Source organism: Sphaeramia orbicularis, chromosome 4 (genome assembly GCF_902148855.1).
Source record: "Sphaeramia orbicularis chromosome 4, fSphaOr1.1, whole genome shotgun sequence".
Classification (NCBI taxonomy): Eukaryota; Metazoa; Chordata; class Actinopteri; order Kurtiformes; family Apogonidae; genus Sphaeramia; species Sphaeramia orbicularis.
In genome coordinates this window covers 59,250,779-59,275,192 of record NC_043960.1, presented here as the reverse complement: position 1 = coordinate 59,275,192, position 24,414 = coordinate 59,250,779, and the positions used below count along the sequence as shown (strand labels likewise).

General features: G+C 39.3%; 1 pseudogene; it reads left to right on the top strand.

The window, feature by feature from the left end:
• The first annotated feature begins 203 nt into the window (after positions 1–203).
• On the top strand, positions 204–24,414 carry LOC115417639 (protein O-linked-mannose beta-1,2-N-acetylglucosaminyltransferase 1-like; annotated as a pseudogene).

The window sequence follows — 24,414 nt, the reverse complement described above, 5'->3', positions numbered from 1 at the left end:
AAAAACTGTACATAAAAAATATAAACGAATAAACAATGTATTTATTTAATCAAACAAGAAAATAAGTGAGTAAATAACTCCATAAGTCCATATATTTGTTTCAGTGTTTGTGTTGTTCCTCCGCTCCTGCAGGGGGCAGCACTCACACTATAATAGAACAGCAGCGGCAGCAGATGAGTGACGTCATTAAAGTGCGACTGGACTGGAGTCTCCTGTACCTGTAGCATGAAGCGGTTCTGCGGGGGTTCACGGCTCTGAAACGGGACCATGAGCGACCCGGACCCGGTGAGACTTGGTTCTGAGTGTTCGTATCCAGACGGACGGAGAGGAGGAGCGGTCTGACGGGGCCGAACCGGCTCCGCTCCGCCCCGCCGGCCGGCCGGACCCAGCCGTCCCAGGCTAGGCTGAGCTAAACTTGGTGCTGAGCTAACTTCACTTCAGAGCCGAGCCGTGCCGTGCTAACCGTAACCGTGTGTGTGCCAGGTGAGGATGTGAGCCGTGTGTCCGTGGAGCTGTGGAGGAGGAAGGCCGAGCCGGACGGTCTGAGCTCTGAGTCCGGAGCCCGGAGCACCGAGCCCGGTCCGGGATGGAGACGTGGACCCCGAACCCCCGAGCCAAGCCCTTCATCCCGCGGCAGCAGAGGAGCCTGTACCTCACCTGGAAGTACAAGCTGACCAACAAGAGGACGATCCGCCGCTTCTGCCAGGTCAGACACCGGGGGTAGCGGGAAGTGTCCGGTTCCGCTGCTCCGAACCGGGTCATATTAAACCTGTGTAAAGCTCCTCTAACGGTCCGGATGGAACCCGTTAACTCGGCTCCGCATTAAACCGAGTCGAACCGGTTCATCCACAGTAGTGTAGGAACCAAAACAAAGATGGCGGCCAAACCCAGACCCATAGAAACAGTCGGTTTTATCCGGTACCAGCAGAATTTCACCCTCTGGTTCTGATATCCAAGTCCAGTGGCTTTGGTAGAAGTTGTGGTTGGATTTTCATGGTGCGTTTTACTCCGAGTTCAGGTCCAGATGTGATGACTGTGGGTCTGTATTCCTTCATCTTCAGTCTAAATCAGATATTTTCCTATTCTTAATTCACAAACACAGAAAACTGAAGGAAAAGACACTTTTTCAGTCAAATCTATTGTTAATGAATAAATCTACCCTTTTACGCTGATGATCCCGTCATTTCTGTTCCATTCATTATCATTTATTTGTGTCCATTTCCTTTTGTTTTAATTTCTTCTCTTCATTCTGCTTGGATTTATTTTATTAGTATTTTTTCGTCTTGTGTCATTTGTTTTTTGTGTCTTTTCTCTTCTCTTCACTTCATTTATTTTGTATTTTATGTCGTTTTATTTGCTCCATTTGATCGATTCAGTTTGGCGTTAGTTTGTTTTTTAATTCACTGATCATGTAGATCACAGGTGTCAAACATGTGGCCCGGGGGCCAAATCCGGCCCCCCAAAGGGTCCAGTCCGGCCCTTGGGATGAATTTGTGAAATGCAAAAATTACGCTAAAATATTAACAATCTTTTGAGTTAGGGCTGTGCAATTAATTGAAATTCAATTACGATTTCGATTATTACACGCAATGATTACAAAAATTATGTAATCGAGAAAAAAACGATTATTAATTTTGAGTTGTTTTAATTCACACGCACGCAAGCTCCCATGAGCTGCTCTGCCCCGCCCCCCTCTAAGCTACTGCTGCCAGCTAGCCGGCAGGTCCACCCCAAGAGGAAAGTTGTACCTAGCGGTCTGGAAAAACGGCAGGAGAATCACAGCAGAAGTGCTTGGTAAACAAAAAAGGCAAGTCCAATTCAATTGTATGGAATCACTTTGGGTTTGATGAAGAAGACGAAGAGCAAAAACACATCACGTGCAACAAGTGTTTGGTAGTTGTGTCCACACCGACCGGTAACACAACAAACCTTTGTAACCATCTAAAGTTTAACCACCGCCACCTTTATCGTAATCTTATGAAAAACTAAAACACATAAAAACAACTTCGTCCGCAATGCAATCTTCAGTCTCCAAATCTCTTTATGCTGTAACTCCCGTATTAACCTAACCTAACCTGTATAACCCTAACGTGCGTATTCTAGGTGGCTGATGTAAACAGAAGGCCTGAACTGAAACCTCACGGCACGCCACTGAATTTACTATGTTTCATACTACATTGAACATACTTGAATTTATAATTTGCACTTTATGTGAGTTTTTTTTTTTTATTGCTACAGTTCTATGGCAAGTCTATAGCAGTTTAATTCCAGTGCACTATTTATTTACAAAAGGAAACTTACTTGAATTTACAGTACACTTATTTGCATTCAAAGATTTTTTTGTTTCATACAAAAGTGAACATACTTTGTTTTAGTGGTTAAAAGCTTTATTTATGTTTAAAGAGTATATTTTACATTGCTTTGCAAGAAAAAAATAAAACAACTTTAAGGTTAACAAATAATCGTTTTTAATAATCGTGATTTCAATTATTGCTAAAATAATTGTGATTTTTTTTTTTTTTTTTCTATAATTGAGCAGCCCTACTTTGAGTTCAGGTTCCACATTTAGACCAATTCAATCTGAAGTGGGCGGGATTCAGTAAAATACTATCATAATAACATATAAAAAAGGACAACTCCAAATTTTTCTCTTTGTAAATGTAAATATTTTCATGTATTTACACTAAAACGAAGTATAATTTCATAAAAAATGTGAATAACCTGAACAAATATGAACAACCTGAAATGTGTTAATAGAAGTAAGTACAATTTTAATAATATTCTGTCTGTTGTTAAATATATTTGTGTGTTTGTAGATCCACTGTGATCTATAAGTTATAATGAACATGTGTAAATGACAAACTGAGGCAGAATATTGTTAAGATTCTACTTATTTTTTCAGTTTGTTCATGTGATTCACATCATTTGAAAGGATAGTTTGTAGATGCAAACCTCTTCATAATGTAAATTTACTTTTTTCACTGTGAAACATAGAGAAAGGTTTGGAGTTGACATTATTTATATATTATTATGTTATCATTTTACTGGTCCGGCCCACTGCAGTTCCAATTCAACTGAATGTGGCCCCTGAACTAAAATGAGTTTGACACCCCTGATGTAGATGTTCATTAAAGCTCAGAGTTTATTCAAAGGTTCTTTTAGCAGAACAGAAAATTTAAGTAAAAGTGACTTGTTCAGTCAAATTTATCATTAATGAATAAATCTACCCTTTTATGCTGATGATCCTGTCATTTCCATTCCATTCATTATCATTTATTTGGGTCCATTTCCTTTTGTATCAATCATATATTTAACGAATCCCTCATATTCTTTGTCATTTTCCAAACAGGTTTAAGTTTTAATACATTTCAGGTGAATTATCCATTTTTTTTAAATTTTACATCATTGTGTGTCTTCACAACATCCAGATTGAATTAACCCTTAAAGACCTGGAACTATTTATATGGAGACTTCCACATACATTTAACCTACAACTGAACCTTTACTAAGTCATTTATCAGCATTTATCCTAATATTATCCTCTGTATTTTGCATTTTTTCAGCGTAAATCCTGTATTTTTCTATATTTAATTTAATTCGCTGATCATGTAGATGTTCATCAAAGCTCAGAGTAAATTCAAAGGTTATTTTATCAAAACAGAGAAAAACTAAAGAAAAGGTGACTTTTTCAGTCAAATCTGTCATTAACTGAGCATAAACCCAGTGTGTCCATCCACTGTCATTGATCCAACTCCATGGGTTTTACTGGTGAATCAATGTTGTAGAAGATGACGGTGTTTCCACAGTAACTACGGAGCCTCTGAACATCCAAATATCTGATGACTATGAAAAGATTAAGAGCTGTATTTTACACCAATTATTGACACGGACTGATAGGATTAGTGGATCAACAGGAATTAAACAGTTTAGATCAGTAGATGGTTTAGGTTAAAGCGGACGTTTGGGTCTTTATGGGTTAAAGGCGGATGTTTGGGTCTTTATGTGTTAAAGGTGGACGTTTGAGTCTTTATGGGTTAAAGGTGGATGTTTGGGTCTTTATGGGTTAAAGGAGGACGTTTGAGTCTTTATGGGTTAAAGGTGGATGTTTGGGTCTTTATGGGTTAAAGGCGGACGTTTGAGTCTTTAAAGGTTAAAGGTGGATGTTTGGGTCTTTATGGGTTAAAGGAGGATGTTTGGGTCTTTATGGGTTAAAGGAGGATGTTTGGGTCTTTATGGGTTAAAGGTGGATGTTTGGGTCTTTATGGGTTAAAGGAGGATGTTTGGGTCTTTATGGGTTAAAGGAGGACGTTTGGGTCTTTATGGGTTAAAGGAGGACGTTTGAGTCTTTATGGGTTAAAGGTGGATGTTTGAGTCTTTATGGGTTAAAGGTGGATGTTTGGGTCTGTAAGGGTTAATACGTGGTTCTAAAATGTTGTGTTGATGCTGATTCTGTTGATGTCAACTCCTCTGTTTCAGGCCGCCGCCGTCTTGTTCCTGCTCGTCACCGTCATTGTCAACATCAAACTGATCCTGGACACGAGACGAGTCGCCAACGAAGACGCAGCAGCTCAGGAATACGGTGAGAAACGCTGAAATGAAACCAGAAGGATTGTTTCATTTCCTCCTAGTTTTTTTTTTTTTTTTTTTCCTGGCATAATCTCTTAAAATCACCACGGTGACCTTCTGTTGCTAAGTGATGAACCATATGACGTCTTCTTTTCCGTTCAGAGGATGCCGTTCCCAACATGGAGACCCCGCGGCGTCAGGCCAACGGGCGGAAGGTCCTGGACATCGAGGTCTACTCCAGTCGCTCCAAAGTCTACGTGGCGGTCGACGGTACCACGGTGAGTCCGACACAACGAGCCTGAGGTAACAAAGTCCAAGCCTCTGAGTTCACACCAGAGGCATCTAATGCCGCATTTCCACTACATGGAACCAGCTCAACTTGACTTGACTTGACTTTACTCTGGTACCAGGTCCTATTCCTGTAGACCGTTTCCATTCCAGGATACTACTGACTTTACAGTACCTGGACGTCATAGCGATGTGGCGCGTTACTTCTGTGTCGTCAGCTCAGAGTCACTGATAAACTCACTCGTTGTGTGTTGTCTCGTCAAACTCGTGCTGAATTTCTACGTCAGCCACCAAAGACTGAGTCTCCTGACTGAATGGTGTAGTTTTCCAGACTGTCATCATGTGGATTCACCTACCGCTATATTTACTGTAAACTTCTGCATCTGTTTTTTGTAAAAGGGCGGGTCACAGAGACAACTGTCTGACCAATCAGCGGTCTGCAGTATTTATACATCACCTTTTAGTATCTGGTCCCCAGTCCTGGAACCTTGGCGGAGGTGATACCAAAAAACTAATACCAGGTACCAGATTCCAGGTCCTTTTTCGTAATGGAAACGCAAAAAGGCCGGGTTGAGTCGAGCAGATACCACGTAGTGGAAACGCGGCATGATGGGAGGAAATGTCCCACACCCACACTGGGATCATATTACATTATTATTGTTCAGATTATTCACCTGGTCTGGTTTTTTTTTTTTTTTTTTTTTTTTTTGATCAGTGTATTTTTATTCATTTTCAGTTTTTCAAACATACAAAAAGTAAGAAACACTGAGACATATAACAGAGGAATAAGACACCACAAAAAAAAAGGGTCTGTTTTTAACTTTGAATTCATTATGTGGAGCAGGGGTGTCAAACATAGCCCTGTGGACCAAAACTGGCCACCAAAAGGCCCCAGTCCGGCCCCTCAGTGTAAAACTGACACTGAAGACATCAGCAGTCAATGTGATCACTTGAAATAATAGTACAATAACCTATAAATAATGACTTAACTTAAAGCTGCGGGAGACTTTCGTGACCGATTTTTCATCAGATCTGTCAAACCTCAGTCATATCATGAATCTGTCAGTCTGTCTGTCATTACTCACCTGAATCTCTTGCATTACAGTGAACAGTTTCTTAGTCCCATCCACCAGAAACAAACCATGTGTTTACAAACAGAGCCAGGAGGGAACTCGGGCATCTTCGGAATTTTGTTGCAACGTGCATTGTGGGAAGTGAAGGCTCACGCAGCCGCCTGATTGTATTCCAAAATTACTAATATCTACCAAAATATTGGTCCTATCAACTTTCCGTTTTCATTCGTCTGTTCATTAACCAGAAATACGTAAGTTTGACAAACTGCAGCAGTTCGCTGTGTACAGAGTTAGTGTGATGCCCCAGACACACAGAGTTCACTTCCCTTTTATAATATAAAATAAAAAAAACAGTTGTGAAAAAACAGGCAATTGCACATTAGAAAGTACTAGTAAAAATCACAAATAACAGAGCAGTAATAATAATAATAATAATAATGATAATAATTATTCATTCATTCATTTTCTGAATCCACTTTATCCTCACTAGGGTCATGGGGGTCGCCCGGAGCCCATCCCAGCTACATAGGGGCAAAGGCGGGGTACATCCTGGACATCTCGCCAGTTCCATCGCAGGGCTGACATACAGAGACAAACAATCACTCTCACATTCACACCTACGGGCAATTTAGATTAATCAGTTAACCTATCAGTGCATGTCTTTGGATGGTGGGAGGAAGCCGGAGTACCCGGAGAGAACCCATGCAGGCACAGGGAGACATGTAAACTCCACACAGAAGGTCCCACCCCTCGTCGACTGGTGTGGAAATCGAACCCAGGACCTTCTTGCTGTGAGGCATGAGTGCTAACCGCTGCACCACCGTGTCGCCCGATAATAAATTATTATGTTATAATATTATAATACGCACTATATATGCATGTGTGTGAATAATAGCCCCACAATGTACACAAAATGGACAAAATGACTAATAATGAGCAAAATTAATCCAAATAAAAAAAAAAACTTGCCAAAATATTTAAGAAAAAGAGTCAACGCACATAATTAGTTAAAAAGTTAAAATGACTCACTTTGAGATAATGAGTGGAAACGGATTCTTGTGAACAAGAAAGAGCTAATGTGTGATTTACACTGATACGTCACTGATTTGAGTCCGTGTGCAATGCATGATGGGAGTGTAACTGTACGGTGTTGGTGTTTTGTGCAGGTTTTAGAGGACGACATGAGGGAACAGGGTCGAGGAATCCACGTCATCGTTCTCAACCAGGCCACGGTGAGAGAACCGGGCTGTGTTGGGTCTCAGGGTTTGGGTCATGGTGGTTTACGTTCAGACCGTGGGTGGGGGACTGGGCCCAGTTAAAGATCCAACCCCACCCGGTGCCAGGCTGTGTTGGGGTCTCAGGGTTTGGGTCATGTTGGTTCATGTTCAGACCATGAGTGGAGGACCGGTCCAGTTAAAGGGTCCACCCCCACCCGGTACCGTCTAACCCGGAGTAAAAGCCACCAACGTTGTGTTTCAGGGTCACGTCATGGCCAAGAGGATCTTCGACACCTACTCTCCTCACGAGGACGAAGCCATGATCCTCTTCCTCAACATGGTGACCCGGGGTCGAGTCCTGATCTTCACCATAAAGGTGGGTCCCGCTCTGCCCTCCTTTCCCATGAGGCCGAGCTCCTTAGCGCTGGGTTTGGATTGACGTGTTGAAGCGTTTGCGTTGCAGGACGAGGGGACGTTCCACCTGAAGGACGCCGCCAAGAACCTGCTTAAGAGTCTGGGCAGCCAGGTGTCTCTGAGCCTCAGCTGGAGGGACATGTGGACCCTGGTGGTCAAGAAAGGAGGTGGAGGACGCCCCGGTAACGACCTTTGACCTGTGGACATCAGAGTAGGAGCAACACTTCCTCACTCACTGACCCCGTTTATATCCACATGAAAACCCTCATCAGTATCTGATTAGTGGAGTTATCAGATTATTATTATTATTGATCATAAGTCTGTGTTTCAGTGGGGTCCCTCAGGGCACCGTCTTAGACCCCATCATTTATATGTTTCTATTAATGTATTTTCAGATGAACGTCTACAGATGGACACTGATGACCCCGTTTATATCCACACTAATACTCCAATCAGTATCTGATTATTATTGATCATGTAAACGGTCTAATCTGATTATAATCAATCAGATTAACACACCTGGATTTGTCCTCAGTACTCCGATGTCTTCATGCATGTTTACAGGTTAATCTGATAGACTCACAGATCTTTACTGGTTCTGTAGGTCAACCAGGGTTCTGAACCTAAAGCTGTTTGGATGCTGGTGGTTGTTGAGTTCCTGTACAGCCTGTAAATCTAACCCAAGTCCTGTTCCTGTAGACCCTGTAAATCTAACCCAAGTCCTGTTCCTGTAGACCCTGTAAATCTAACCCAAGTCCTGTTCCTGTAGACCCTGTAAATCTAACCCATGTCCTGTTTGTCATGATTGCTGTTTGTGTTGCAGGTCAGGTATACGGAGAGAAACACTCCAAATCTCCGGCTCTATCCACATGTGGAGACCCGGTTCTCCTGAAGACTGAAGTCCGCCACAGCCTCCGAAGGTACGCAGTATTGAACAGACCTTTAACCTGGTACAGGTTCTCTGAACAGGTCCTGCTCCTGTAATGTCACATGTTGGTCCTCTGTCATGCTCTGGTGGTCCTCTACCATGTCCTGGTGGTCCTCTACCATTTCCGGTGGTTTTCTACCATGTCCTGGTGGTTTTCTCTAACATGTCCGGTGGTCCTCTACATGTCCTGGTGGTCCTCTAACCATGTCCTGGTGGTCTTCTACCATGTCCTGGTGGTCTTCTACCATGTCCTGGTGGTCTTCAAAATACCAATATTCTGGTGGTTTTCTACCATGTCCTGGTGGTCCTCTACCATTTCGTGGTGTTTCTAACCAGTGTCCTGTGGTTTTCTACCATGTCCTGGTGGTCCTCATACCATGTCCTGGTGGTCCTCTACCATGTCCTGGTGGTCCTCTACCATGTCCTGGTGGTCTTCTACCATGTCCTGGTGGTTTTCTACCATGTCCTGGTGGTCTTCTACATGTTTGTGTTCTGGTGGTTTTCTACCCTGTTCTGGTGGTCTTCTACCCTGTTTTGGTGGTTTTCTACCCTGTTCTGGTATGTTCCTGCAGAGGCTGAGTGTCACTGGGCTGACACTGAACTCAACAGGAGGAGGAAGCTTTTCTGTAGTAAAGTGGAGGGATACGGCAGCATCTGCAGCTGTAAAGACCCGGCTCCCATCGAGTTCAACCCAGACCCGGTATGACCTTGACTAGAACCCCCTCTCTGACCCGATAAGACCTCGACTAGAACCCCCTCTGTGACCTCGCAAGACCTGTAATCCATCATGTAAAAACCCTCGCCCTGTTAGGACCGTAAAATAGACCCCTGATCTGATAAAACGCCATCTACAGCCCACAAGCAGAGCCAGAAGGTTAAAGCTGTGGGAGACTTTCGTCACCAGTTTTTCATCAAATCTGTCAAACCTCAGTCATTTCCTCAGTATCACAAATACGTAAGTCTTTCTGTCAGTACTCACCTGAATCTCTTCCCTCACGGTGAACAGTTTCTTAGTGCCATCCACCATAAACAAACCATTTGTTTTCAAACAGAGCCATTAGGTAACTCATGCATCTTTGGAATTTTGTCGCAATGTGCATTGTGGGAAGCGGAGGTTCCTGCAGCTGCCTGGCAGCAGCAGTGCAGCCATATTATATTATATGGATGAAACAAACACGACGCGGAAGCAGAGCTCCAGTTTCTGTGTCGTGTTTGTAGCTGCTGGAAAGTCTGATGATCCTGTCCTGATGGATCCGATCACTCAGACGACTGATTGTACTGCAATGCCAGCGCAGACGGTGAGTGATTTCACCACTCACACCTGTGCATAAATGCCAATGGCACGTTCTTTCTGTTGTATTGTAAGTCGTGGCATTTTGAGCAAAAACATTTGGGTGTTTTTTTTTGCTGCCTTTATATCTGCTATTGACCACACCTAAAGTTACCAGTCAAGCATGACTCTGTACAAGAGATTAGTCCAAACGCCAACTTTGTGCGCGTCAGGAATGAAAGAAATACAGCTGTTAACTGTGTTACTCATCTGCGAGCAACATATACAAAATAAGCACCTGAGCAAATAATTTTCTGGAAATTACACCACATGTTTGGAAAACGCCCGACAACCTGATCGCTGTCTGCCCCGAGAAGAAGATCCCAGTGGTGTTCAAACTGCAGCTGGGCTACGACCACAGCTACTTCTTCATCTACTTCTTCATGAACAACCACATAAAACATCACGCCAAGTTCCTCAACGCCTGAAGTGCGTTTTAATGGCGCTAAGTATATATATACAGATATTGATGAACTATACACACCACAAAAATACAAGTATAAACAGTGAAAAAAAAACATTGGAACTCGACAAAAACGTGTCAAAACACAGTAGTACTACACTCCAGAACAGCACAGTAACTATTATATACAATTATTTACCAGAATTCACCACTAAAACACCAGTGAAACGCTGCTAAAATTAAAATATAAAAATCTTCCATGTCTCTCTCACTGACTGCACTCTACTGCTCTCTGCTCCGCCCACTTTCACCTCTCCCCCTCAGTCATTGCAGACCTCTATCCTTATGTGTTACAGACCAATAGAAAGAACCCGATCTCAGCTAAAAGATTACGGTTGGATTTGGTCAATAAACGGTTCCAGTTCCAGTTGTTTGAATGACGTGGCACCGGTGACACAGTCGTCTTAAAAGGGTTTGAGTCACTAATGTGAGTTTTTTTTTTTCTTCCAGCTGCTGAACAATAATGTGTTTAACGTCCCGGTGGCCGTCATCGCCGGAAACAGACCCAACTATCTGTACCGGTAAGATCAGAAACTGAAGGTTTAATGTGGAATAGATGGAGCAGGTCCTTGGATGTGAACGTTCTGCTGTTGGTTCCAGGATGCTGAGGTCGCTGCTGTCGGCTCATGGCGTCAACCCTCAGATGATCACGGTCTTCATAGACGGGTACTACGAGGTACGTACACATATACAGTGTCAGCCTGTTGGTAGGGTTCAAAGGTCAACTTGACCACCTGTGTCCGTCCGTCCATCTGTCTGTCCGTCAGGAGCCCATGGACGTTGTGGAGCTGTTTGGACTGAAGGGAGTTCAACACACGCCGATCAGCATCAAGAACGCCAGAGTGTCCCAGGTAAACACACACACACCTGAGCTCAGCTTTAACCACTTGTACTGCGTTTTCCTCACTAACCCTTTGAAGACGGTTGTGTCACCGGTGACACATTTCTGCATCTGCTGGTCTGCGCTCTACCAGTACTTCTAGTTATTACTTTTATCAGCGTTTTAGTGGTGAATTCTGTAAATAACTGTACATAATAGTGATAGTGCTGTTTTGGAGTGTTCTACTAGTGTGTTTTCATGTGTTTTTGTTGAGTTTTGCTGTTTTTCTCTTTATTTTTGTGGTTTCTATAGTTCATTAATAGTTGTACTGTATCTGTCAATCTTCTCTAAATATGTGTATATTGTATATATGTGTAAATCTATAGTCAGATCTCTGCAGTTCATTCACAGATCCAGTGTGTGTATTTGAATCAGCTGATGGATGTTTTTGTCAGTGAAATGAGGGGCTCTGTCTACAACTAGACACAAAGTGAACACAGACTATCAACAGGATCCAAATGACACCAAAGAACCAAAAAGAACAAGAACAACATGGACACACAATGATCCAGACCAGGGGTCCCAAACATGCGTCCCCTCAAAGGTTCCAATCCGACCCCTGGGATGAATTTGCAAAGTGCAAAAATTCCACAGTCAAGGCTGCGGAACTCATTTTAGTTCAGGTTCCACATACAGACCAATATGATCTACAGTCAAATAATAACAGCAGAAGAACCGACAAAAAAGAATGACTCCAGATTTTCTTCTCGGTTTGATGTGAAAAAAATTTTACATTCTGCCTATAATAATGACAACTTCAAATGTTTGTCTTTGTTTCGTGCAAAAAATAACATCAAATGATGAAAATATTACGTGTACATTAAAAAAAATGTGAATAATCTGAACAAATACAGACAACGTGAAATGTGTAAAGAAAATTCAGCACAATTTGAACTCTTTCTTCCTGTTCCTCAGTGTTCAGTGTCTCTGTAGATCTGATCCAGAATGCACATGGACTAATGAGAAGCTGAGGCAGAATGTTAAAATTGCACTAATTTTTCTTAAAAAATGTCAGTTTTTTAAGGTTATTCACATCTTTTTTGTTTGGATAATTTATAAAAGTAAGTATTTTCATAATTTAATGGGGGGTTTTTTGCACTAAAACAAAGACAAAAATTGGAGTTGTCATTATTTATAGTTCATTCTGTTATTATTTTACTGGTCCGGCCTAGTGGAGATCTAATCGGGCTGAATGTGGAATCTGAAAGAAAATGAGTTTGAGAGCCCTGATCTAGACCAACTACAATGGATCAACACATGGAAAAATAGAGGAAAGGTTATTATATAATCTCATAAAGTTCGTTATGAACATTTACAGTTTTTCACAATAAATATGATAAAAATTCAAGTCTGTTTTTATTTTTTACAATAACACACTGTTTATGCATTTATTACGTATAAAAATGATCATTAATAGGCAGATATTGAAAGTTAAGTTCTTCCTGAAAGAGGTGCAAAAGAATTGGTTAAAAAATTACATTTTTGGACACTTTATTACCAAAACAACATAAACAATGTAGGCCTGTTGTAGTGGGAGTCCTTAAAGGGTTAATGGAGTGTTTTCTGTGTCTCAGCACTACAAGGCCAGTCTGACCGCCAGCTTTAACCTGCATCCGGTGAGTATCAACCACAATGGGAATGATGATCAGGGTCAGGTTCAGACCCTTTTCCACCCGTGTTCCCAGGGACGTTTATTTTCCTTGTAAATGAATCCTGTTCCTCTGTGGTTTGTGTTTGTGTTACATTTATTCAGATCAGACTCGGTCGTTTCCAGCCGTCGACTCCAAGTCCTGCTGAATTTGTTTTGATCATATTCTGTAAATCTGTAGTTTTTGGGTCCAGGTTTATTATCTAGACTGGATTCAGATTATTACACTGACCACTAGAGGGAGTCACCCACAAAAAAACTCACATTTCTCTATATTCAGCTGGTAGATCACAAGAAAAAATGATTCAGATGTAAAATTTATAAGAAAAACCTCATTTATCAGAACTAAACTCTGAGTTTATGAAGAAAAACAAATAATTAGCTGAAAAACTGAAAGTAAAGCAAAACAGATGATAAAAACCTGGATTTTCTGACGATAAAGAGGGAAGTTTTTTTTCATAAAATGTTAATCATTCTCTGAAATTACAGTAAAAATGCAGATTCTGTCAGCTTAAGTGAAATTTACAACCTAAATAAAAAAAATCAATAGTTTTTTTTTCTATAACACTGTTTTAAGCATTTATTTCCACATAATAAAGATAATTAATGGACAGATTACTGAAACTTAAGTCAGTATATAAATAAAAATATAAATGAATCTCTGTTCTAACAAGAGTCCTAAAAGGTTTTGCGTCCATGAACCTGTTTCTGTTGTTTTCTACTTTCACCTGTTGTCATAAATACTGAGTCGGCGCTAAACCCCTCCTCTTCACCTCCATCCAATCACGTGACCTCTGAGTTTGACCTGAACATCTCTGTTTGTCGTTCAGGAGGGCGAACTACGCCATCGTCCTGGAGGAGGACCTGGACGTCTCCATCGACTCTTCAGGTACGACTTGAACTCACAGACACAAAAACATCTGAATCTGCAGAGCTCAAACCAACGTGGACGCTCATTAGCTGATGTAATTTGACCATAAATTGTGCAATAGTCAGAAGTTTTTTTTTCCCAGGAGATGAATGTTCAACTCTGCAGCAGCACCTAATGAATTGTTTTTAATAGTTTTTATAATGATGTCCCAATCTGGATTTTTTTTGCTTCCAATCGGATTTTTTTGTTTTAAGTATTAGTTTTGCCGATACCGATCTGATACGACTTTATACAATTAAATTTTGATTTACATTTGGAGTCCTTATTTCTAGGCTTATTATTCTATGATTTTACTGTAGATCCCAGTTGATCTGAATGTGGAACCTGAACTAAAACAGCTCTGACACCTTTGAATCTGAAGAACTTACGGATCATTTTTGCACTTTCTAAATTCAGACTGTGGGTCCCATTAGAACCTTTGATGGGCGGTTTTGGCCCGTGCACCGTATGTTTACCACTGCTGTAGCCAGTCTATGGACAGGTCCGTCCAGATGTTATATGGGGGTGCGTCTGCGCCGTACGTTAGTGATGTGCACATCAGCAGTTACTTGCGGATCAGGTTTGGAGCGGCTCAAATAATTCCAACAGAAGCCCCACGGGTTGGAAAAAAAAACCCCGACTTGTACATCATGTTAAAGCAGGGATCTCAAACTCATTTTCTTTCAGGTTCCACATTCAGCCCAATTTGATCTCAGTTGAGCCAGACCAGTAAAATGATAACAGACGAACCTATAAATAATAACAACTGCAAATTTTTTGTCTTCGTTTTAGTGCAAAAAAACCCCCATTAAATTATGAAAATGCTTTTTATAAACTATACAAACAAAAAAGATGTGAATAACCTGAAAAAAAAGAAATTTCTTAAGAAAAATAAGTGCAATTTTAACAGTGTATACCTCAACTTATCAATTTCTACATGTGCACTTTGGATCAGATCTACAAAGACTCTAAACACTTAGTAAAGGCAGAAATAATTATTAGTTTTAGTAAAAATAAAATAACATTTTCTGCCCTGTATTATCAGTACATTATCCTTTTGTAAAACAGTGTCTTCGATCAACAGTTTCTCTGATATTTTAATTTGAAAATGTGGAAAAATCAGTAAAAAACATTAACATGAACAGAGATAAAGCCACAGTGTTTTTGGGTGAAAGACGACCTGCTGGAACATGTTAGTTCTGCAGATCCTGGGGTTCAGGGTCATAAATATTTGTGTCCACTAGGTGGCACCGTCTCCTCAGTGACAGACCTCAGTTTTATCTGATTCAGATTTAAATGTCAAACTGCAGACGTTGGTTGTTTTTAACGTGTCATAATATTTTATCATCCCAATGATGAATGAAATTTTAACATTATGGACAAAGAATAAACAGGAAAGGAATCAGATACTTTAAATCTTAAATGTAAAGGATGATTAAACTGATCAGGTTTATGGATAACAGGTCTTACTTTTGATACATTTGTTCACAAATGAAACAAACTGCACTTTAAACCAGAAAACACAGAAATAAAGTCTGATTATGGAACTAAAATGAACACATCCAGGTTTATTTATGTCCATAATGTTGGTCTGTTTAAGTTATGAACCATTCATCATCAGAAATAATCAATAATAATAATAATAATAATACATAATAATAACAATAAGGATGATGATAATAATAATTATAGTAAGAATAATAATAATAATAAATTAGTAATAATAGTAGTAGTAATAAAAATAATAGTAATAACAAGGATGATGAAAGTAATAATGAAGATAATAATTATTATAATATTAGTAATAGTAATAATAAGGATGATAATAATAATACAATAAAGATGCACTGAGTGTAAAAGTCTTACCCATACTGATGTCACTTCCTGGTTTCTAATTTTGTTTTTCTTTTGTTTCCATCTTTCCACAGAAATCTTCGATATAAATACAAAACTGTTGTTATGTTTCAGTCTTTCAGTTCTTTATCTATGAGTGAACATGAATTAAAACGTACACATTATGTAAAAACCTTCAATATAAGAACGATTAAATATTGACAGGCGTGTGATTGGATGAACATGAGCTGATACCATGCGTCAGTGAAACACAAGCGAACAATAATTCTGATTCTATAATTATACATAGCTAATATTAAATGTCAGAAAATTGAAAAAAAAAAAAAAGTTTAAATCAGACAAAGGGTTAATATTTTATTCCATCATGTATCAAAAGTAATGAAGGAAATGTCAGACTTTCGCATCGGCTTCATTCGTCTGAATTGGTTTCCATGGTAACGGGCCCTCTTTAATAATGTGTGCTTTTTCTTTTCTTCTCTTTTGTTTTCCAGTTTTCTGAGTCAGACCATCCACCTGTTGGACGAGGACGACAGTCTGTACTGTATCTCAGCCTGGAACGACCAGGTGAGTCCATCTGAGCCTGGTCACATGATCAAATGGGTCACATACACATGATCACATGATCACATGAGCCCGTTTTCATAACATATAAAACTATATTCTGACATTAGTCATTATTGTTTTGTATCCCAGACCCCTGCTAGAAAAGGAAACACCTGAGTTCAACATGTCCACAGACTTTTGTCCATATAGTGCAGGGGTCTCAAGCATGCGGCCCGGGGCCCAAATGCGGCCCCCCAGTGGTTTCCAATGTGGCCCATTGGATGAATTTACAAAGTGCAAAAATTCCACAGTCAAGGCTGTGGAACTCATTTTAGTTGCAGTTCCACATACAGACCAATGTGATCTACAGTCAAATAATAACAGCAGAAGTACCGACAAAACGAATGACTGCAGATTTTCTTCTTGGTTTGATGTGAAAATAATATTACATTACACCAACAAATAATGACAACTTCAAATTTTTGTCTTTGTTTTTGTATAAAAAGTAACATTCAATTATGAAACCGATCTGCCTCGGCGGAGGTCTGCACTCAGTGCTTTTCTAGTTCACATCTTTTTTGTTTGGATAGTTTAAGTTTAAAAAGTAAGTATTTTCAGAATTTAATGGGGTGTAAACACGTTCATAGAACTGTACTTTTTTTAATACTAGGGTCATGCGATCTCCGTTGTGTAAGTGGGGTTCTTATTTAGCTGGTGTTGATGTCGTCACGGAGCTCAGTTTTCGTCCGAACCTCAGGGTGAAACGAACATGTCGAAGCCGTGGGCGACTCCACATGATCCCAGGTTATTATGGGATGGTTTAACCTTCACGTCTGCGCCAACAACAATACACCACAGGAGACGAAATGGAAGGAAAACACGACCAGTGTGTTTACGAGTCCGAACATGATGTAATATACAAGGTTATAGTAGTTTTGGATTTTTTCATTATAGTTTACTTATATTTAGTTTTGACTTTTTTTTTTTCTACTTCAGTTCATTTAATTCGTTTTTAGAGCAGGTTTGCTAGTTTTTATTAGTTTTTGTTCTTTTTCTAAATGCTTAGTTGTAGTTCAGTGGTCTCTTTTCTCTTCTTCTCTGTGGTCGTATTCCAATAAATCCCAGACAGGACTCTGCTGCTTTAGTCTCCATGTTTCCAGGTAGAGTGGGGACCAGAAGACGACTGGAAACCACAAGTGAACACAAGTGACGGAGCAAAAAGTGTTGTATGGTGCCAACAGCTAAAATTGCTATAGCAAAATAAATCGCTTTTGTATCAGTCTGACGAGAGACGAAAGATGAAACGAAAGGGAATTTTATCCATAAATTGTATCTGTTTTAGTTAGTTTTGTAAGCACACAATACAGTTTCAGTTAGTTATTGTTTTTTTCTTTTAATTATAGTTTTTATTTCTTTCAGTTAATTAAAATATTTTTTCAATTCGAGATTTCGTTAGTTTTCATTAACAATAATAATCTTGATGAAGACATGGGAGGACAGGGGACAAATCCAGGTGTGTTAATCTGATTGATTATAATCAGATACTGCTGTTATCTGATCAAACAGATCAGATTAGACTGTTTACACGATCAAGACCCACATGTGAAAATACATGAATGTAAACAGATAAATGACGGGGTCGAAGATGGGGCAATGAGGGATCCCATTCTCACTTTAAGGAAACGCAGACTTATAATCAATAATAATCGGATAACTCCACAAATCAGGTATTGACCAGAGTATCAGTGTGGATGGAAACCAGTTCAGTAACAGGAAGTTTGATTCTACCGTCACTATGGTCATCCGAACTCTGAAATAAATCCAATAAGGGACCGAAACGTTTCGATTCCTGTATTTCTGAAGTGTAAGTAAAGGTGTCTGATACGGACTGTCTTGTTTATTTGCTGTTGCCAGGGTTACGAGCACCGGCTGACGGACCCGTCCCTCCTCTACCGGGTGGAGAGTATGCCGGGCCTGGGGTGGGTTCTGAAGGAGAGCCTGTACAAGGACGATTGGAGCCCAAAATGGCCGACACCGGAGAAGGTGGAACCATTCAAATATGTCCTACTGTCACATGTCCATACGTCCTACTGTCACATGTCCATACGTCCTACTGTCACATGTCCATACGTCCTACTGTCACATGTCCATACGTCCTACTGTCCTTTTTCCGTTTGTCCTCCTGTCCCGTTCCCAGTCCTCCCTCTCATGCTTTGCGTCATTGTGTTGAATTGTCGTGCGTTTTGTCCTCTGTCAGCTGTGGGACTGGGACATGTGGATGCGAATGCCGGAGCAGAGGAAAGGCCGCGAATGCATCATCCCGGAGTCTCCCGCTCGTACCACTTTGGATCATTGGCCTCAACATGAATGGATATTTCCACGTAAGTAAGACACGGCACTTTTATCGCACGAACCCGCCGTCATTTCAGAGCAGAACAGAACCAGGGATGAGCCCGTTGTGTTGTGGTCTTTTCTTCTCTACAGGAGGTTTACTTCAAGAAACACAAGTTCAACACGGTTCCCAACGTTCAGCTGAAGAACGTGGACAGGTACCGGCTTCAACCCTTCAACGTCCAACCAACCACAGCTCAACCTGCTTTCAACTTCAGATCAGTTTCTTTGATGCAAACATTCGGATGATGAAGTGACACTATGGAAGTAAATCTGTCTCATCAGATTTTGAATTATAAAAGCCATTCAGTTTCTAGCACTGAATGTTTTTGCTCTGAAATTGAGTATAAAAATTTTTTTGCAGTGAAATTAAATATCTGAATTTTTTTGTTTCTGATTTCAACTATTTTCATAAATTTGGAATAAAAAAAATTCAGATGCAAAAAATTCAGATCACACATCGGGACACCAAGGATAAGCAATGGATTTTATCTCAAGTTGAAACAACAGCCAGCCAATCGAGGTTACGTTTGGTTGGTCATGTGACGCCGATGCAGGAAAACGGTCAGCACAGATCTGTCATCTGAATTTTTTGCATCTGAATTTTTTTGCTTCTGAATTTTTTTTTATTCTAAATTATGAACATAGATGAATTCAGAGACAAAAAAATCAGATACTTAATTTCAGTGCAAAAAAAATTCAGTGCTAGAAATTCAATAGCTTTTATAATTCAACATCTGTTGAGACAGATTTACTTCTATATTAATGGCGGGTTCATGCTTTTACCCATAATCCTCTGCTTTCCCATCTTAGCCTGAAGAAGGACGCGTACGAGGTGGAGATCCAACGGCTGTTGAAGTGAGCGAACGCTGACTCTCAGATTGATCTACTACGTGGACGGTGGTTGCTCCTGAAATAACAGCGGTGTGTGTGTGGTGTGTCATGTGACAGGGAGGCGGAGCTTCTGGACCACAGTAAGAACCCGTGTGACGACTCGTTCCTGCCCGACTCGGAGGGAAAAACCTACGTCATGTTCATCAAGATGGAGGCGGAGACAGATACGGCGACCTGGACCGAGCTCGCAAAGGTACGACGCCACGGGTTCGGGTTTCAGTCAGGTCACATGACCGTGACCATGGCAACATTATTTGCACCACAACACAACAATTTAACAAATAAGATGCACACATGACAAAAAAACACTGTAAAGAGATGAATATTATAAAAAACACTAATAGACAGTAATTAAAGTACACTGTAAAAAAGGTAAATAAATATAAAAAACTAAAGAAATTAAAACACTGTTAAAAAGGGTAAATTATAAAAAAAAACACTGAAATGAATAAATACTGACAAACAGTGAAAACCTGTAAATAATAAACAAAACATTGAAAAACGGCAAATATTTAAAAAAAAAAACATTCAAAGTAAAATGTATAAAATAAAAATACTGAAACTAATGAATATAAAAAAAACTATGAAAAAGTGCAAAAAAGGTCTGAAAAGTAAAATATTAGACATTGATAATCTACAAATATTAAAAAAGGACATTAATTAATCATTAATGAAATAAACGGTTGATGTAGGACATGTTGAAATAATTTATGCAAATGATCCAGTTAGAAATAATTAATCTGAACTAAAATGACAAATAGAAACAGATAGAACTGAAACATTAAACTGTTTCTGTCACAGTGAAAATGTTTAAATGTCATTATTCAGTGTTTGGACTTTTTAAAGAAACATTCCAAATAAAGTTTCATCAAAATAATTTAAAAATTCAATGACATTATTTTACTGTAGTTTTTACCGTTAAATTCACTTACTAATGTTCATTATTTATTGTGTGTAATTTTCACTGTAATTCAAGTAAATAAATTAAATATTATTTGTCAGTTTTCAGTGCATTTTTACATGTATTTTCTCAGATTTAAACCTGCGTTTGGTTCAGTTGTCAGTTCATCTCTGATGTAAATTGTTTTTCTTTGTTGTTGTTGTTGTCGCTGATGCCTCGGCCCTGCCCTGACCCTTGGCTCCGCCCCCTCCAGTGCCTCCATGTCTGGGATCTGGACGTCCGGGGGAACCACCGAGGCCTGTGGAGACTCTTCCGGAAGAGGAACCACGTCCTGGTCGTGGCCGTTCCCATCTCGCCGTACTCGTAAGTAAACTTTAACCACGAACACGACTGGGTCTCATGAATCAGCCCACGTGTTCTACTGTGTTCTGGTGTTTAATCGTCACCTTCAGACGGACTATTTTATTTATTTATAAGTTAATTTGTTTAGGACAGCGCGCATTAACGGACATCTGTATTGGACAACATCTGATGTACGAGGGCTGTTCAATAAATTCATGGCCTCACCCAGAAATACTGGTTGTTATAATACAGGATGTTACATTCTTTCGTGATGGGATAGTGATGCTTGAACATTGATGGACCAAGTGCATTGCTGTAAATGGAGATTATGTTGAAAAATAAAATATAAATTACCAGTCTGTGTTGTTCTGTTCTGGGTGAGGCCATGAACTTATTGAACGGCCCTTGTAAATATGTCGGATTATGTATGGAAGTAAATCTGTGTCATCAGATTTTGAATTATAAAAGACATTGAATTTGTAGCACTGAATTTTTTTTGCACTGAAATTAAGTATCTGATTTTTTTTTTTTTTTTTTTTTTTGCACTGCAATTAAGTATCTGAATTGTTTGTCTCTAAATTCAACTATGTTTATAAATTAGAATTTAAAAAAATCAGGTGCAAAAATTCAGATGCAAAAAATTCAGATACTTAATTTCAGTGCAAAAAATTCATTGCTAGAAATTCAGTGGCTTTTATAATTCAAAATCTAATGACAGATTTACTTCCATAATTATGTTTAAAATGCTAATTTGCCTTTCCATAGTCCATAGGCAAGTAAAAGAAAACATCAGATTTAAAATATAGAAATATAACAATAAATGAACACATTAAAATACATGGAATTATCATGAATATTAGTATGGACGTAAACAGGATTACTAGTCACTTTTCCATTAAACCTCAAATTGCATGAATATAACTTAAGCATAAAAATTTACGTAATGGAAAAGCAATGATTTTTGATGAGTTTTTTGCGCTGGCAAGAGGTGGTTTTTTGGTCGTAGCGTAATTGATATATCATGTAAAATTGCAATGGAAAGATTTTTTTCTGCGTTTAGAGTCATGTGAATTAGAGCTGCAACCGATTAATCGACTCAAAGTGATCCATATAAATCATTCAACCACAATTCTCCTGAATCAAAGCTTTGTTTCCTTCATTTCTCTGCTGTCAAACATTGGTTCCACTGTTGTGTTTCACACGGACGCTTATCGTGGCGCACAAAGAAGCGTCAATTCAGGAAAACTGCAAGAGAATATTTCCCTTCAATCAATTCGAGTCAGTTAATCGAATCGTGAGTTTCTGCATTCGTTTCAAACACCGAATCGATTAATTGGTTGCAGCTCTAATGTGAATAAAAAAAAATGGATGTTGACGGACATTACAACAAGAGAAGAAGAGTTTTAAAAGAAACGTGTTGGTATGTGTGGACACACCAGGAAACCACATCATTTTAGAATTTATTAGGAGATAGAGGGGGAATATAGAATAATAATGAATATATCTGTAAATCAACACATTATTTACGTTTGTCGCCATGTTTATGGAATGACTTCTCGTGTCATCTCGCAATAATACATAAACAAATCGTCGCATTTGTGATTTAATGGAAAAACCGACATTATGCACTTCTGTTTTTTCAACATTTAGTAAATATCGGTAAAGTTTTGCACAGATGTCCAAAGGAAAAGCGACTACTGTCATCAGTGTAAATCTGTAGATGCACATCTGAAAATACATGAATGTAAACATATATATGAAGGGGTCTAGGACGGTGCCCTGAGGGATCCCATTCTCCATTTAATGAAACAGACAATAATTTGTCTGATCAATAATAATCTTATAACTCCACCGATCAGATACTGATCAGAGTATTAATGTGGTTTATACTGTTTTATATGATCACTATAATCCCCCCACCCCACCCCCTGCTACGCTCCCTCCACCCCACCCCCTGCCCCGCCCCCTCCACCCCTTTCAACAGAGTGAAGAAACCAGTTGCTGTGACGCCCATTCACTTAGAGCCTCCGCCGAAGGAAGAGGGCGGGGCCGTCGAACAGATATGACGGATCCAACACGTCCGAAAGGCATCATGTGACACACCTGGGGGTCGGGCTAAAGCCTTACTGAACGGACAGACACAAGCCGGGCCTTAATGCTCACCGGGACCTGAAACTCCACCCACATTTGGGACCTACTGTAGTGAGGACTTCTGGGAAATGGAGTCCCCCCCCCCCGGGCTTCCTCTTGGGTGCTGTTTTGGTCACATGACCCACACGGAGTCCAGTCGGTTGTGTTCAACTCCATCCTGTACATATGTTTGGATTGAAATCTATTTATTTGACGCCGTTTGAACAAGAGCGGACGCTTGGTTTGCTTTTTTTTTTTAATCCACTTTTATGGAGATCGGTGCATTTTTAAGAACCTAACGTTTACACACAACCTGATGATACTGATACTGTATATACATGCCTATATATATTTTTGATGAAAAATTTAAAGGGTTGAGTATTTTTCAGCGTTTTGTTTTGAGTGGAAGTCGATGAGAGCCCTGTGGTTCTTTTCACATCTGGTTTTAATTGTATGGTTTTATGGAAAAAAAATGAGGAAAATGTTCACATTTAACAATTTAACAACAAACTCACGGGAAACGTGTGGATGCTGCTTTTATGGAAACGAATGAACAGAAAAACCTCTGTTCGTGTTAAACACTGGAATAAAGCGCCGTTAAAAAAACACTAATATGTCCGATATGAAGGAATGTAACAGGAAACACTGAAGAGGATTAAAGATGTGAGATTTGGAGAATAAAGTCCTATTGTTTTATTCACAAAAGTCTAACTGTTACTTGTATTTGTCAGAAAAAAAGTCGCAGGTGTAAAGGATAAGAAGTTGATAAGACCAGGAAATAAAGTCATAATTAAAACGGAATAAATACTGTAATTAAAATAGAAAAGTCTAAATTATTACAGAGAAAAAGGCTGCAGTTATACCTGGAAAATAAGCATAATTTGACCTGGAAGATGCTTGAAATAGACAGAAAAAAAGTCACAAAAATACAAAAAAAAAGAAAAAAGAAGTAGGAAAAAACGAAAATTATACCAGGAAACGAAGGTGTAATTGTTCTAGAGGGAAAAAGTTCAGTTGGAACAGAAAAGTCATAATTTCATGAGAAACCAGCTGGAAAAGTTAGAATAAGGTGACGAGGAAAAGCGCAATTACAGCAGGAAAAATACGATAATTAGAAAAAAGTCATAATTAAACCGCAATAACACGAGGTAATAAATGTCAGTATTCACTGAAATTAGATAATAAAAATACTATATTCTATTATTTTACCAGAAACAGTTTATTCAGTTCAGCTGAAAGAGAGATACATTTACTGTTTTTACATCTAATAATTAATAATAGTAATAATTTACGAATCTGTATGATACAACAGTGTATTAGCGCCACATTGGAAAAATACAAATACTTGTCACTACGCAAATTAAGTCGTAATATTTCAAGAATAAAGCCATAATGTTATGAGAATAAAGTTGTAGTTTAAAACACAAACAAACTCATAATTTAACGAAAAATAACCTTGTACTTATAAGAGATTAAAATCATAATATTTGAAAATTTGTAATGGTGCAATAAAAAGACTGGATTTATTAATCGTAAGCCTGATGACAGAGTTTCCAGTTACAGCGAACGCAACAAGTGAAGCATCAACTTTCACTTCTGTTGGAGTGGACGACTAATGCTAATGTGTTGATGGTGGGCAGGG